The sequence below is a fragment of the Delphinapterus leucas genome, chromosome 7, assembly GCF_059928025.1.
Source record: "Delphinapterus leucas isolate spDelLeu-1000000601 "Yukka" chromosome 7, BTC_Dleu_Yukka2, whole genome shotgun sequence".
NCBI classification, from domain to species: domain Eukaryota; kingdom Metazoa; phylum Chordata; class Mammalia; order Artiodactyla; family Monodontidae; genus Delphinapterus; species Delphinapterus leucas.
The window spans coordinates 15,452,571-15,465,727 of record NC_143135.1 but is presented as its reverse complement, the minus strand read 5'-3'; the positions used below and the strand labels follow the sequence as shown (position 1 = coordinate 15,465,727).

The 13,157-nt window shown below is 55.2% G+C and overlaps 1 protein-coding gene across 4 annotated transcripts in view; it reads left to right on the top strand.

Annotated features, from left to right (window-relative positions):
* The window catches only part of CD82 (CD82 molecule), a 52,141-nt gene that overhangs the window by 3,057 nt on the left and 35,927 nt on the right, over positions 1–13,157 (top strand). The gene's annotated exons all lie outside the window — the stretch shown is intronic.

Here is a 13,157-nt window from a genome sequence, read left to right as displayed (position 1 = left end):
GCAGGGGCCTGGGGGACTTTGGGGATGTCTGCAGCTGGGGGATAGGAAAGGCGCTGTTGGAGGGGAGGGGGAGCAAGTGTCCCAGTGGGTGCCCTTTGTTTCTTTCGATCCCCCATGGAGCCTAGACCCTGGTGCATAGCAGGTGCTCAGGAAGGTGGCTGGATTGGGTGGGTAAAGGCACTGGGGAGGGTGACAAGTGCTACAGAGTGATAGAGAGGGAGCCGCCCAAGAAGGCTGTGTGTTTGCCCATGAAGGGGAGGCCTCTGGGCCGAGTGGAGGGAACTTGAGCCAGTCAGCAGGGCCTGGGGGGGCGGGAGAGCAGGGCAGCTGGAAAGAAGTGCCTGCAGCTCTTCCCTCTCAGTCCCAGCCCAGGGAAGGCCAGGGTGAGAGGTTAGCCAGCGGGGGCACAAAGTTCCCACATGCGGCAGGGGGGTGGATTTGGGGTTCCTCCAGGGCTCCTCTGAAGTTCCTGCAATGTGGGGCAGTCCCCTCTCTCTATGGCCTCAGACTTTTGAACCACTTCCTGGAAGCGCCTCACCCCCTTCTCTTACCCTCCAACCCTGGGGATGCAGCCCCTGTTCACCCTGAGGACCAGACAGCCCCTCCTGGCCCAGGGCAGAGCAGCCCCAAGCCCCGAGCATTCCTTTCGATTTGGAACATCTGGGGCCAGCTGACACCCCCTGGTTTTGGCTCAGCTTTGACCCCCCGCTCCAAATCTTTAAACCCACTTCCTCCACCCCACGGGAAACTCAGGGGGCGGTTATGATTGCACGGAAGAATCAAACAGTCAGGAGCTGGCTGTGTGAGAGGCGGGCGGGAGGGAAGAGCCTGGGCCCCTGTGTGCGACAGGCCGGGGCCAGGGTTGGGGGTCCGGTTTAATCTCAGCAGGAACTGCCCTGCCCACCGGCTTCCCCTCCTCTAAGCCTGGATCTGAGGGGCCAGGAGGGAAGCCTGGAGGTAAACATTGGCCAAGCTTCATGCTACACTTGCTTCCCTCTTCCCTTCGGCCCCTGATGCTGCCTGTGAGGAGGCCAGCCACAGGCCCAGGGCCTCTGTGACGGCCCCGCTGGTGTCTGGGGGCTGTCTGGCTCCTGACTCAGCCCTGGGGCTCCCCCTACACCGTGGTTTTCCTGTCAGCAGCTGATTCACTCTGTACTCACACGGAGACGCAGCTGAGGTGAGGGAAGAGGCCTGTCTTCTGGTTCTTAGGGTTAGTGCCAGCTCTTCCGTTTACAGGCTGTGTGACCTTTCATGAGTTCCTTCTCCTCTCTGGGCTTTCCTTCCCTCCTCTGCTAATGGCCTATTCTTTACGTGGCTCTCAGGGGATTCTGTAACCTGGACTCTGTCGTTTGTAAAGTAGGGCACATGTGAGTGCACACACACACACACCACACACACACACACACACACACACACACACACAACACAGGGTCTCAATACAGAGTGGAACTGGACAATTCCACCTCCTAACCTTGCCTGCCCCCCACCTGAAGCACCCTTGTCTACCTTCTGTCTGTCCACAGCTTAGGGAGATGGTACAGCATGGTGGTGAAGAGTTGGGGACTTGGAGCAAAATCTTGGCCCTGACCATTCCTAGCTATTTGACCCTTTCTGAGCCTCAGTTTCTGAATCTCTAAATTGGGGATAATAATGGTAACTACTTCATAGGGTGACGTGAGGATAAAACAAAGAAGTGCATGTGTTGGGGCTTCCCTGGTGGCGCAGTGGTTGAGAGTCCGCCTGCCGATGCAGGGGACACGGGTTCGTGCCCCGGTCCGGGAGGATCCCAGATGCCGCGGAGCGGCTGGGCCCATGAGCCATGGCCGCTGAGCCTGCATGTCCGGAGCCTGTGCTCCGCAACGGGAGAGGCCACAACAGTGAGAGGCCTGCGTACCGCAAAAAAAAAAAAAAGTGCATGTGAAACGCTTAGCAATTTTCTACCTACACATGGTGTATCCTCCATGAATGAGAGCTGCTGCTGCCCTTATTTTCTGCACCTGGCCAGTCTTCAAGGCTTATACTAGGCTGCTTCTCAGGCTCCCAGAGACATTCTCCAGAGCGCCAGCCTTCCGTATGGGCCCTCTGTGCCTCTCCAGCGTGTGTGTACGTGCTCCAAGACACCAGTCATTTCCACCTGCGTGGTGCTCTTCCTGGGGGTGGCTGGGTCTCCCCACCGTGACTCTGAGCTTCCTGAGGGGAAGTAGGTCTGAACGTCAGTGGCAGACTTTCTCCAAAACCCCTCCTTTCCCTTCCCCTCTTTCCTCTGCGCTTGCCTACACTGAGTACTTGCCTCTTTGCTGCTGTTTGGTGGCATATGGAGTATCTCTGTGAACCCTCCCAGCCAGGGACTGCCCCATCCATCTCTGTGTCCCGACTCCTGGTACAAGGCCTGGCCCACAGTGGGCACTTAGGAAATGTTGGTTGAATGAATAAGTGATTCTCCTCAGGGTGGCCCAGTAGGACCCAGTTCAGAGCCAGATCCTCGGTGGCTCCTTTTGGCAAAGGCGGAGCTGGGAAGCAGGGTCTGGATGCCCCTGCCTTGCCCTTCAGGCCTGCCCGTCCCGCGCCTGCAACCGGGGTCCAGGGAGGTGGGAATGGTGTGGCTGGCCTGGGATTTCTTCAGCCCGGGCTCCGGCTTCCCTCATGAGGCCCAGCCTTTCCCCTCCTGAGAGGGGAAGAGCCCAACTTCCTCCAGCCCCAGCCTGTGGGAGCCACTCTGGCCCTTAGTGAAGCCCGACTCAGCCAGAAAAGGCACGTTCAGGTCGGCAGTTATTTGTGGAAGGTGTTCCTGCCCCGTAAGGCGTGGGCACGGGGCTGGGGGATGGGAGGATGCCCTCCAGGAGGCCCACCCCTGACATTATCCCTGGAGACCACCAGGTGGGCAGCTCTGGGGGGCCCCGCCACTCTCTCCTCTGGCTTCTTTCCTGGAAGTGGGAGCTTCTGCCTTTCTTTGGGCCCCACCCCTGACTTTCCCTTCTGTGTCAAGAGGTGATCTGGGGTGGGAGTTCCTGAAGATTCTGGATCTAGGCTCATAGGACCCATGCAGGAAAGTGGACGAAGTGCCAGAAGCTGGGCATTAGGAAGCCTGGGTTCGGCTCCTGGCTCTGCTGTGACGTTGCAGAGTGAGCTGCTCCAGGGGAGTGACCTCCTAGGACAGTTTGCTTACTCCTCAGGCAGAAATGCTCCAGAAGCCTGCCTGGGGTCCAGCTGGCCCTGGCCCAGGAGAGTGGAGGACGAACCATAGGCGATGTCGTGGACTCTGGAATCAAACTGCCCAGGGATGCTCATTTCTGCCTCTGCTCTTTACCTGCTGGGTGAGACCTTAGGCAAGTGTCTTAACCCCTCTGTACATCAGTTTCAGCATCTAACATGGAGTTGGTTATAACACTTACTTCATAGGGTTGTTTGAAAATGATACGAATCAATGTACGTGAAGCGTTTGTGAGACGTGCCTGGCACATAGTGAGTGCTTTATATGGACCAGATGTTTTGGATAGCATTGCTATTATTAATAGGAAGCAGGATTTAAGTCTTTGGGGGCAGTCTTTGGTGAATGGCTTGAGTCTGGGAATTTGGAGACCTGGGTTCTGATCCCAGCTCATCCTTTACTTGCCATGTGACCTTGGGCAAGTTGCATCCCCTTTTGGGCTGCAAAACTCTATTATCCTGCATTTGCTGCACTTGGCTATTGTAAGACAGGCACATGTGATATCACAGTGCGGAGCTGCAGGGTTTTATTCAGGGAAAGGACTTCTGGGTGCCCAGCCTGTTCTCCTGCCCTGAGACAGCCACAGTTAGGTGGGCAGGTTCCCACACTGTCACAGAGGTACTGCAGACACAGAACGACAGGGCAGCCCCCCCGCAATGGCACTCAACAAGGCTAAAAAGTAGGTGAAACATTTAAATATACACATAATGGTATTATCTAGATCACATTACAGACTTTTTTTTTTTACTTTTCCCCATTTTCTGAATCTTCAGCAGTAAGCCCATATTATTTTTATGCTCAAGAAAGAAAGAAAGAACACACTTACACAATAAAGCTATCAAAAAACGTACTATATATATTTAAACAAAAATGCATTATATGAACGTGGGATCATATTGAAGTTCTTGTTGTTGTTAATAAATCATATTTATTTCAAAAGGGGGTCGGGTGTTGCTTTGAAGTGAATGTCAATTTGTCAAGCCTCAGAAGACTGAGTGTCTTTGGAGGGAGACAAGAGTCAGATTCTGAATGGGATCATAATCCAGCTTCCATTGTGGTGGACACACCCCAAGTGCCGCCTGGTGTTTAGAAAGCTTTTCAACAATCCTTGACGCCGACGGGCTTACTTTCTTCACGTGTAAAATGGGGATAATAATAAGACATAATTCAGAGCGGTGCCGTGAAGGTTAAAGGACTTGTTTAAGTTGCGAGGGAAGCCCTCTTCTTCTGAATTTGGAACCAAGTGAAAAGAACAGTTGACAAAGATGGAGCTCCAAAGGAAGCCCCGAGAACGTGGCTTTAGATCCAGTCCCCAGAGGGCTGGCTAACCGTCTGCCCTGGAACTGGCAGAGTTACGGTCTGGTCACAGGCAACTCTGAACAGGGGCCAGCCTCCCTGCAGGGCCTGGTATTATGCAGAGGAGCAGCCCGGAATGAACACTGCCTGCGGGCAGCCGCCGAGCGTGCCCAGTACGTCTCCCAGATGAACCAATCAGATAACCCACTGCTGGGGTCCTGGCCTGAAGTGAAGAAGTGGGTGGAGCGAGGCCAGAGGTGTTCTCCCTGTAGAGGTCCCTCCTCAGGGAAACAAGTGGAGAGAGAAATATGTGTTCCTCCTCATAAGTACAGGGCGCTTCCGGTGATGCCTGGTAGGCCAACACTCAATGTTAATTTGACGTTGCTAACAACAATGATAGCAATGAGGAATTCTACTACTGAAGTTGGAAAATTACTCTCCCACCCACTGTCTTAGGATATGGAACATTAGAATGTTGTAGCAACGGGACATGATGAGACGTCCTCATTAATAAAGGAAATAGAAACTCGGTGGGGCTGGGCTATGACTGATTTGTCTGAGATCCCACCGCAAATGAGTGGGTGGCTAGCTAGGCCCTGGGTCACTGACGGTCACGTAGGCAAGTCCCCTCCCTGACCCTTTGACCTCTCTGAACTCACAGCAGAGGAGTAACTGCGGCAGGAGGCTGTGTCATTCAGGGGCTCTCAAATGCCCCTCTGATCCCCTCTCTCACCAGTTTCGGTGAGGATTCAATGAGATAATGGCTATGGGTAAAATGCTTAGCGGTGGGCCCAGCACGTAAAACTCCTTCCATGCAAGCCAGAGGTTGACGGGGTGATAGTGATGAATGAAGCTGCGCCTTCCACCCCTGTGAGGAAATGACAGAGTCCTCCTCCCCAAAGACCGAGGTCCCCGGTCTGGAGTGAAGGAGCTTTCCAGGGCTGTTTGGAGATCTGGGGGTCAGGAGGGCCTTAGGCCCCTATGGGCCTGGTCCTCTATAAGACAGTCTGAGCCCAGCCTCAACCTGGGTGCTTTTGGCTTAGCATGAGGGCAAAGATGGAGGCTCGTGACTAGATTCACAAGATCGTAGTCTTGTGAGCAGCATTATAGTTCATTGAGTCAACCTACCTACTCAGTCCGATCCCATGGACAACATTCAGCCTTTGCTCGCACACCTCAAGGCTTGGAGAGCTCACTACCTTTCATGTCTGGACATATCTGACTCTTAAAAAATATGGTGTAGAATTTGAACAAACCCACTCTCCCTTGACTTGTTGGTCCTGATCATGCTTTGGGGATCACTTGGGGACCATGTGGAGTATGAAGGCTCTCTGGGTGTGGGGGAGGGTAACCAGACCTCCCTCGTAGCGCCCCGCCCCACCCTCAGGCCAGAAAGAGACATTTCTGTCAACGTTTTGTTGTTGTTTATTTTGCTAATTTTTATTGGAGCATAGTTGATTTACAGTGTTGTGTTAGTGAATCAGTTATACATATACCCACTCTTTTTTAGATTCTTTCCCCATTTTGGTCATTACAGAGTGTTGAGCACTGTTCCCTGTGCAATACAGTAGGTTCCTGTGAGTTATCTATTTTATACATTGTAGTGTGTGTATGTCAATCCCAATCCATTTCTGTCAACTTTTTTAAAAAGCCTTCGTCTCTACCTGAACCAATGGACCCTTTAAAAAAAGGCCCATTGAAGACATAGTTTTGTGGGAAAAGTTGGAGGGTGAAGAACAGATGCAAAGGAGGAAATAACCGCTCAGAGATGTCCTGTGAACAGTTTGGTGTTCACACACACACACACACACTCACACACACACACACACACGATTGGGATCATACCCTATGAACCACTTCCTGTGCTGCCGTTTTTAGGTTAACATTGTAGCGGGAGGATTTTTCCACGTTATTCAATATTCTTCCACAGCGTGTTTCCCGGCTCCCTAGTATCATACCACGTGGATCTGCCGTGACCCAGTTAAGCATTCCCCTGCTGTTGCACACTTAGGCTGTTTAGAATTTTTCATTAGTACCCACATTGCTATAGTGACCAGCTGGTCCATACGTCTGTTTTGTTCTCAACTTTAATGATCTTCACAGACTGCATTCTTCGAAGTGGCTGTCTCGTCAGATGGTTTTTAAACTCAAGGTCCAAGGACCAGATTCCTGCGGGAAAGCCCTTTCCCTGATACGCACCAGCGCGTACCCGCACATGTGGCTCCAGCTCTCCTGGGGCGAGAGGCACTGTCTGTCCCTCTGTGCTGATGAGCAAGCTCACGGAGGGAAGGGGCCAGGCTCGTGGGGCGTGTGTGGGTGCACAGGAGTCAGACAGAAAGAGAAGACAGATATGGAGGAGCTTTTCCTCCTCCACTGTAGTCTGACTTTGGACCCTCCTCCTCTCCGGGAGCCTGCGGTGTCATTAACTAATTATGGGATCTTTACTCTTTAATGACCTCTCTCCATAGTGACTCCTTCCTCCCCAACAGCCTTCTGGGAGCCAGGGAAAGTGAGATGAGTCGGTAGGAGGAGGTTTCTCTGGAGTAGGGCTGGGGGGGTCATGGGCTGGCGCAGTGGTTCTCAAACCCTGATATACCTCAGAGTCTCCTGGAGGGTTTGTTAAAGCACAGATCATACCCCCAGAGTTTCTGGTTCCATTGGTCTGGGGCGCAGCCTAGGAATGTGTGTTGCTAACATGTTCCCAGGAGATGCTGCTGCTCTGGGTGTGGGACCACACTTTGAGAACCAATGGAGTAGTGGATTGGGGCAGGGGAGGCTGTGTAGTGAATTTCAGCTCCTGGGGCTGCTGCCCGTAGGAACCTTGCCTTGTTTAATAAAGGCTTGTGTGAGATCTGAACTCACCTTCCCCCTACCCCCACTTCATCACCCCTTCTCCAGTATGCACTCTCCAGTAGCCATGTGCAAGAGGATAAGATGATTACCCCCATCCCCATTTTACAGAAAGGAAAACTGAGGCTCTGACAGGCGATCTGATAGATCCAGGGATGCTCTGAAAGCCGGCAGGAGCGCTAATACAGGACCCCTGGCCTTGTCACCTCTCCCTGCTCCTCCTGAATCTCATTCCCCACCTCCTGACCCCCCCCCCCCACAACCAACACACGCACACACTCTCTGGGCTTACCTCATGCAGGTGTGATGTAGGAGCAGAGGTGCCTTCCCTGAACCCTGTGCCTGCCCTGGGGGACTCCAAGTGAAGGGGCTGGGAAGGAAGGTTCCCCATCATCTCTGAGCCAGGGTCTTGCTCTACTTTTTACCCCCACTAACCATTCAGCAACGTGATCTTCTTCTGAGATCCAGTGTTCTCCAGCCAGTTCATGTTCCCAGTTATTGTTCTGGGTCACTTTTCCGGGAGGCTAGAAACTTTCTCTGGTTGAGCCTGGGCACTGTGTGGCGGGCACAGCAGAGGGAGGGGAGAGAACCCTCACCTGTTGAGCATCTGATGTGTGCCAGGCCCGGCCCTGGGCACTTTGCAGCCGTGATGTCAGGTCATCCTCCCAGCAGCACCCTCCCCCCAGCAGAGGTTATCATCAGCCCCCATTTACAGATGAGGGAACTGAGGCTCCCAGGGCTGAAATGACTTGCCCAACGTCACAGCTGAAGGAGGCAGAGCTGGGCTTTCAGTTCCAAACTCCAAGGCTGGGCCCCCTGGTCTCGAGTGGCAGCGGATCCTGGACAGAAGGAGCTGGGATGTGGGGGACTCAGCCTGTGCTCCACCACCATCCATGCAAAGAGGGTCAGCCCGAGGGGCAGGGCTCCCCTGGGACTCAGGGTCTTGCAGTGGGAGGACCCTGGCCCAGCCACCAGGAGACCCGTTCAAATCATGCTTCATTCACCTCAGAATGATACCTTATGCTTTATAGCTTTTAGCAGTGGACATTTTCTCACGTACTTACTCCTGCAAGCCTCCCAGCACCTTATGAAATAGGCAGGGAGGGTATTATTACTGAGCCCATTTTACAGATCACGACAGAGGCTGTGAGTGAGATGCCCAGGATCCTACAGCTAAGGAGGGGATAGAGCCAGGACTTGAACCTGTGTTGTCTTTGCTCCCCGTCCTGAGGCTGGTCCCTCACCCCAAGCTGCATCCTTAGTAAAGAGGGAGAACTCTGAGCTCCTCTATTCTCAGCTCAGGACTGTGGATCCCAGGGCTCTTAGTTGGGGTGGTGGCTCTTGGGTGCCAGGGGCCCAGGACCCCGGGAAACGCTGGCCGGAGATCCTCACTCTGGGCCAGAAACCGTGGGGAAGGAAGATAGGGTGGTCCAGGCTGCCCCTGTTACCGGTTCCTGCCCAGACCCGGACATTTGAGGTCCCTGGTGGGAAGGGGGGTCTGGCCATGGTCCCCCTCCCACCTCAGCTCCTGGTTGCTCTGAGGACTGTGCCTGCCCTCCAGATACACGATACAGTATTTTCCAGCCTCTCAGGCCTCAGTGCCCCTGCCCTGTGGTTCAGCCTGAATGCCCTCAGCTCATCCCTTATCTCCTGATCTGCATCTTCCTTGTCCCTCCAGACCCAGTTCTAGCCGCCTTCTTCCCTGTGGCCAAGCCAACTCAACTGTCTTGTGTTCTGTCCAATGAGTAAACTGGCTAACAGGGTTAGATAACTCACCAGGGTGGCCATGAGAGCAGGGACTGTGGTTCCATTGGGCCCAAGCCCTGGGGGGTCTGCCAGGCTGGCAGGGCTCAGGGCGCTGGGTCTGCATGGGCTGGGGACAGCTGAGTCCCTCAGGGTCAGCCTCAGACCTGTGACTCATACTTTGGCCCCCCTCCCCCCCGCCCCACCCGAGCAAGCCACTTCTCTAACCACTGGCTTCTTTATAAAAATAAGAAAGCTATCTTCCTCACCAACCACTGTGAGGCTGGCGTGAGATGCAATATGCAAAACACCTGCCGCTGATGTCTCTTGGGTTCCAGGTGCTCGGGAAGTGCAGATCCCTCCCCCTGCCTGCAATCAGCTTGGGTTTCATTCCTCCTCCACCCACCCGATCCCCTGGGATGGGTGTCTGGTTGGGCATTGGTGTCAGGCCTGAACTCTATCTTCTCTAGCTGGGAGATATTCTAGGCAGATAACAGGGGAAGGATTGGGCAGAGGGACAGAATTAGCTCCAAACAGGCTCTGCCAGCCTCACGTTGTGAGCCTGGGCACAGTACCTCCTGAGCCTCAGTTTCCAGGTCTGTGGAGGGGGCATACGCCTGTGACCTGTGTTCTCAGGGTCACACAGGGCTTCCTGGGAGAGCTGGAGGAGTGGGGGTGGGAATCCAGGTGACCTGAAGTGCTGCGTGCTCCCTCGCAGGAGCCTGGAGTCCGGCCAGTCCCAGTTCATTTCCATGTCAGCTTTCCTGCTGCGACACAGACAGCCCCCTTTCCCTCTGGCCACCTGGAGGCTCACCAGGCTGCTGTGCTCTTGGCTCTGGGCATGGCGTACGGGGTCACCATCCGTCTGGACTTGTTTCTTCCTGTGCAGCTCAGGGAGCCCGCCCAGGCCTGAAGCCCTGCCTGACTCAAGGTCCCTGCGCTGAGAACTCTCAGAACCCCACCCCTGGCCCCTGGGGCTCACTGGGGGCACAGACCCCTTCCAGTAGGACCAAGCCCCTTTCCTTTCCGTTTCTGTCTGTCTGCACACACCCCTCCTACCTCTCTATGGCCTGGAACCTTCTCACGGTGATAATAATCACCATGCTTCCCTTTGTTGTGCTAGAGCATTCTGATTCCTCAAGCCTGTCTCCTCCCTGTAAGGTAGGAGTGAATTGCTGTCATCCCAGAGAGGGGAAAGGACTTTTCAAAGCCCGCAGTGGGGACTCACGACCTCTCTGCCCAGCCCCGTACCCCAGCCCTCAGTGGGTGCTCATATTCTTGGCTGAATTTTGCTGTAGGCACGCCCCTGGAGTTGGGAGTGGGAAGTGGGTTGAGAGAAGGCGAGGGTGGCGGAGTCCTAGGTCTCCAGGATTGCAGGGGCAGTATCCCTGCTTCTGGGGCTGGCGTAGGGACTGTCCCCATTGCTGAGGGGGGGAAGCTGAGGTTTCAGGGAGAGGAATGAGATAGTGAGGACCTGGCTGGGCTTTGCTCTTTCCTCCCCAGGGCTTGATTGGGGGGATTCCATGGGGCTGTGTGGGACCTGGGTACTCATTGTGCCTTAGGCGCTGCGGGCTGAGGTCAAGTCCCTCACCCTGCCTCAGCTCCCGTAGGGCCTGGGAGTGGCTCCAGCACCTTTCTGGTGATAAAGACCCAGCCTGCTCACAAGTCTCCGGAGGGGTGCGTGCGTGCGTGCGTGCGTGCGTGCGTGGGTGCGTGCGTGTGTGTGTGTGTGTGTGTGTGTGTGTGTGTGTGTGACGGGGTGGGTGTGTTTGTCCAAGCACCGCTTGGCACTCCCAGAATCTGGGGGAGGCCAAGGCTAAGAAGAATGGTCTGGGGAAGGGATGGGCCATTGTTGAAGACTGGGGGCGGGAAGGTGGTGAACACCCCGGGTGGGCTGCAGGGCAGAGCTGGGCTGGGTCCCAGGGTGGGGTCCTGCCTGGGCCAGCAAGGCCTGCACGCCAGGTGAGTTTTTGCTTCAGGCCCCCCCTGGGGGCTTCCCGTGGAGATCAGAGAGGCCCTGAGGTCTGTGGGCTGGAGCCCTGGCTGCACAGGAGGCTCTCTTCACCTGGGATCTGTCTGTCCTTCTCTGCCTGCCATTCTCTGTCTCTCTTCCCTCATCTCTACCTCTGCCTCTCTCACTCTCCCCTGCCTCTCTTTTTACCTGCCCCACAGCCAATGCCCCCTTCAGTCTCCCATGCCTCTGAAGCCAGAGCATCTCTGGAGGGTGTAGCAGGTGTTGAGGCCCAAGGCCACCCTGGCTGAGCCCAGTCTAGGGGAGCTGGAACTGTCCCAGCCCTGCTCCTTAGCAATCCCTGAGGACCCAAGAGGCCCAGGGAGCCCTGGACAGGGATCCCTGACAGGCTGTGCTGGCCTCCTCTGTGACCCGCTTTCCTGCCCCAACTACCAGGTGTCCGGGTGGGTTAAATGGCCGCCGCCCTGCCTGGGAACTTGGGGCTTGGGCTCTGCCTGCCATGTGGGAGGTGCAGCCCTTCCTCCCAGCCCCGGAGGGCCTGGACCCCTGCAGCTGACTGTGGAACTGGGGCCCCCGGGCCACCCCTTCCTGGAGCCAGGTGCCCGCCACGGGGAGGACTGGCTGTGCTGGAGTCCGGGCCCTGTGTCTGGAGTGAGTGCCCTGGGTGCTCTGAGGCCCTCAGGATATGAGAGGGAGAGGCCTGAGAGCTGGTCTCAGAAACAGGGAGGGACGGACAGAGGGGAAGGCTGGAGGAAGCCACCAACGGAGAGAGGGACAGGTACAGAGGGGAAGAGACTGGTGAGGTGGAGGGACTGAAGGACAGAGTGGGGAGGGCCCAGAGGCCCTGCAGTGCCCCCTCCTCCCCTGGCCGAGTGGCCTCTAGCTGGGTCTCAGGTGGAAGACCCCCTCTACCCCCTACGCTGCACCTCCAAATTCTTGGAGTTACAGACCTGCCCTTGCCCTCCTCACTCTCCATCTTTTCTGTGTTTTCCCCCCAGGACCCATGAGAGAAAACATACCTGTGTATACCTGTGTGTGCAGCACTTTGCCTTTACTGTGTCTCACTCACCTCCCTCTCTGTCTGTCTCTCTCTCATCAAATGTCCCCAAAGCCAAAATAGCTCTTAAGCCTAGAAAGGTGCTGAGAAGCACAGCTTGGGAAGTAGGAAGTATTAGCCCATTTTATAGATGAGGGAACTGAGGCTCAGAAAAGTTAAGTGACAGTGATGGGTAGACAGAGCCAGGGTTTGAACCCACATTCGTCCGATGCCCACCCTAACTACTCATGCCAAGATGATTGGGGCTGCCAGATGGTGCTCCATGAGCGTCTGTGCAGGAGGATGCTCTGGGAAGGCTGCTCAGAGGAGGTGGCATCTCAGGGGCCCCATCTCTTCCTTCCTGAACCCAGGGTCTGGAGGGTGTGTGCTGTGACTGCTGCCATGTAAGGTCCCTGATTAGAGCCCCCCTCCTTCTCCCTAATCACCCTGCCACCCTGCGGAGGGCCCACACCCAGCTCCCAGCCTCCCCACACCCAGCTCCCAGCCTCCATCTCCGCTGCCCTGACCCAGAGGGTAACCCTTTGTTACCCACCTGTGCCCAGCTGGCCAGGCCCCGGGATGGGTGTGTGAGCTGATCCCTGATGCCTAGTGCCTTCCCAGAGCGTCTTCAGTTGGCTGGGGTCTGGAGGCTGTGTTGTGAAGCCCAGTTAATGTAGGTTGGGCCTTGGTGAGGTTATTTTAATTACGTATCATTTATAACTTCATTTCTGCAGGCAGTGCAGCATGACAGTAATGCTCAGGGGCTCTGGGTCAGGTTTTGGGGTTCAACTCCCAGCCCTATGGTCTGTGTAACCATGGGCAAGTCCCTTCACCCTGAGTCTCAGTTTCTTCAACTGTGAAATGGGGTTAAAAGCAGTGCTTACCTCATAGGGTCATTGCAAGGATAAAGTAAGCCATGTGAAGCGCTTAGCACAATTTCTCAAATAGTAACTGCAAAAACATTAGCTTTTGTTGTTATCGAATACTGAGGGCTGTGTTCTAAAGAGCCCATCCTGTCCCACAGAGGAAGAGCTGGAGGCTGGGTAGAATCA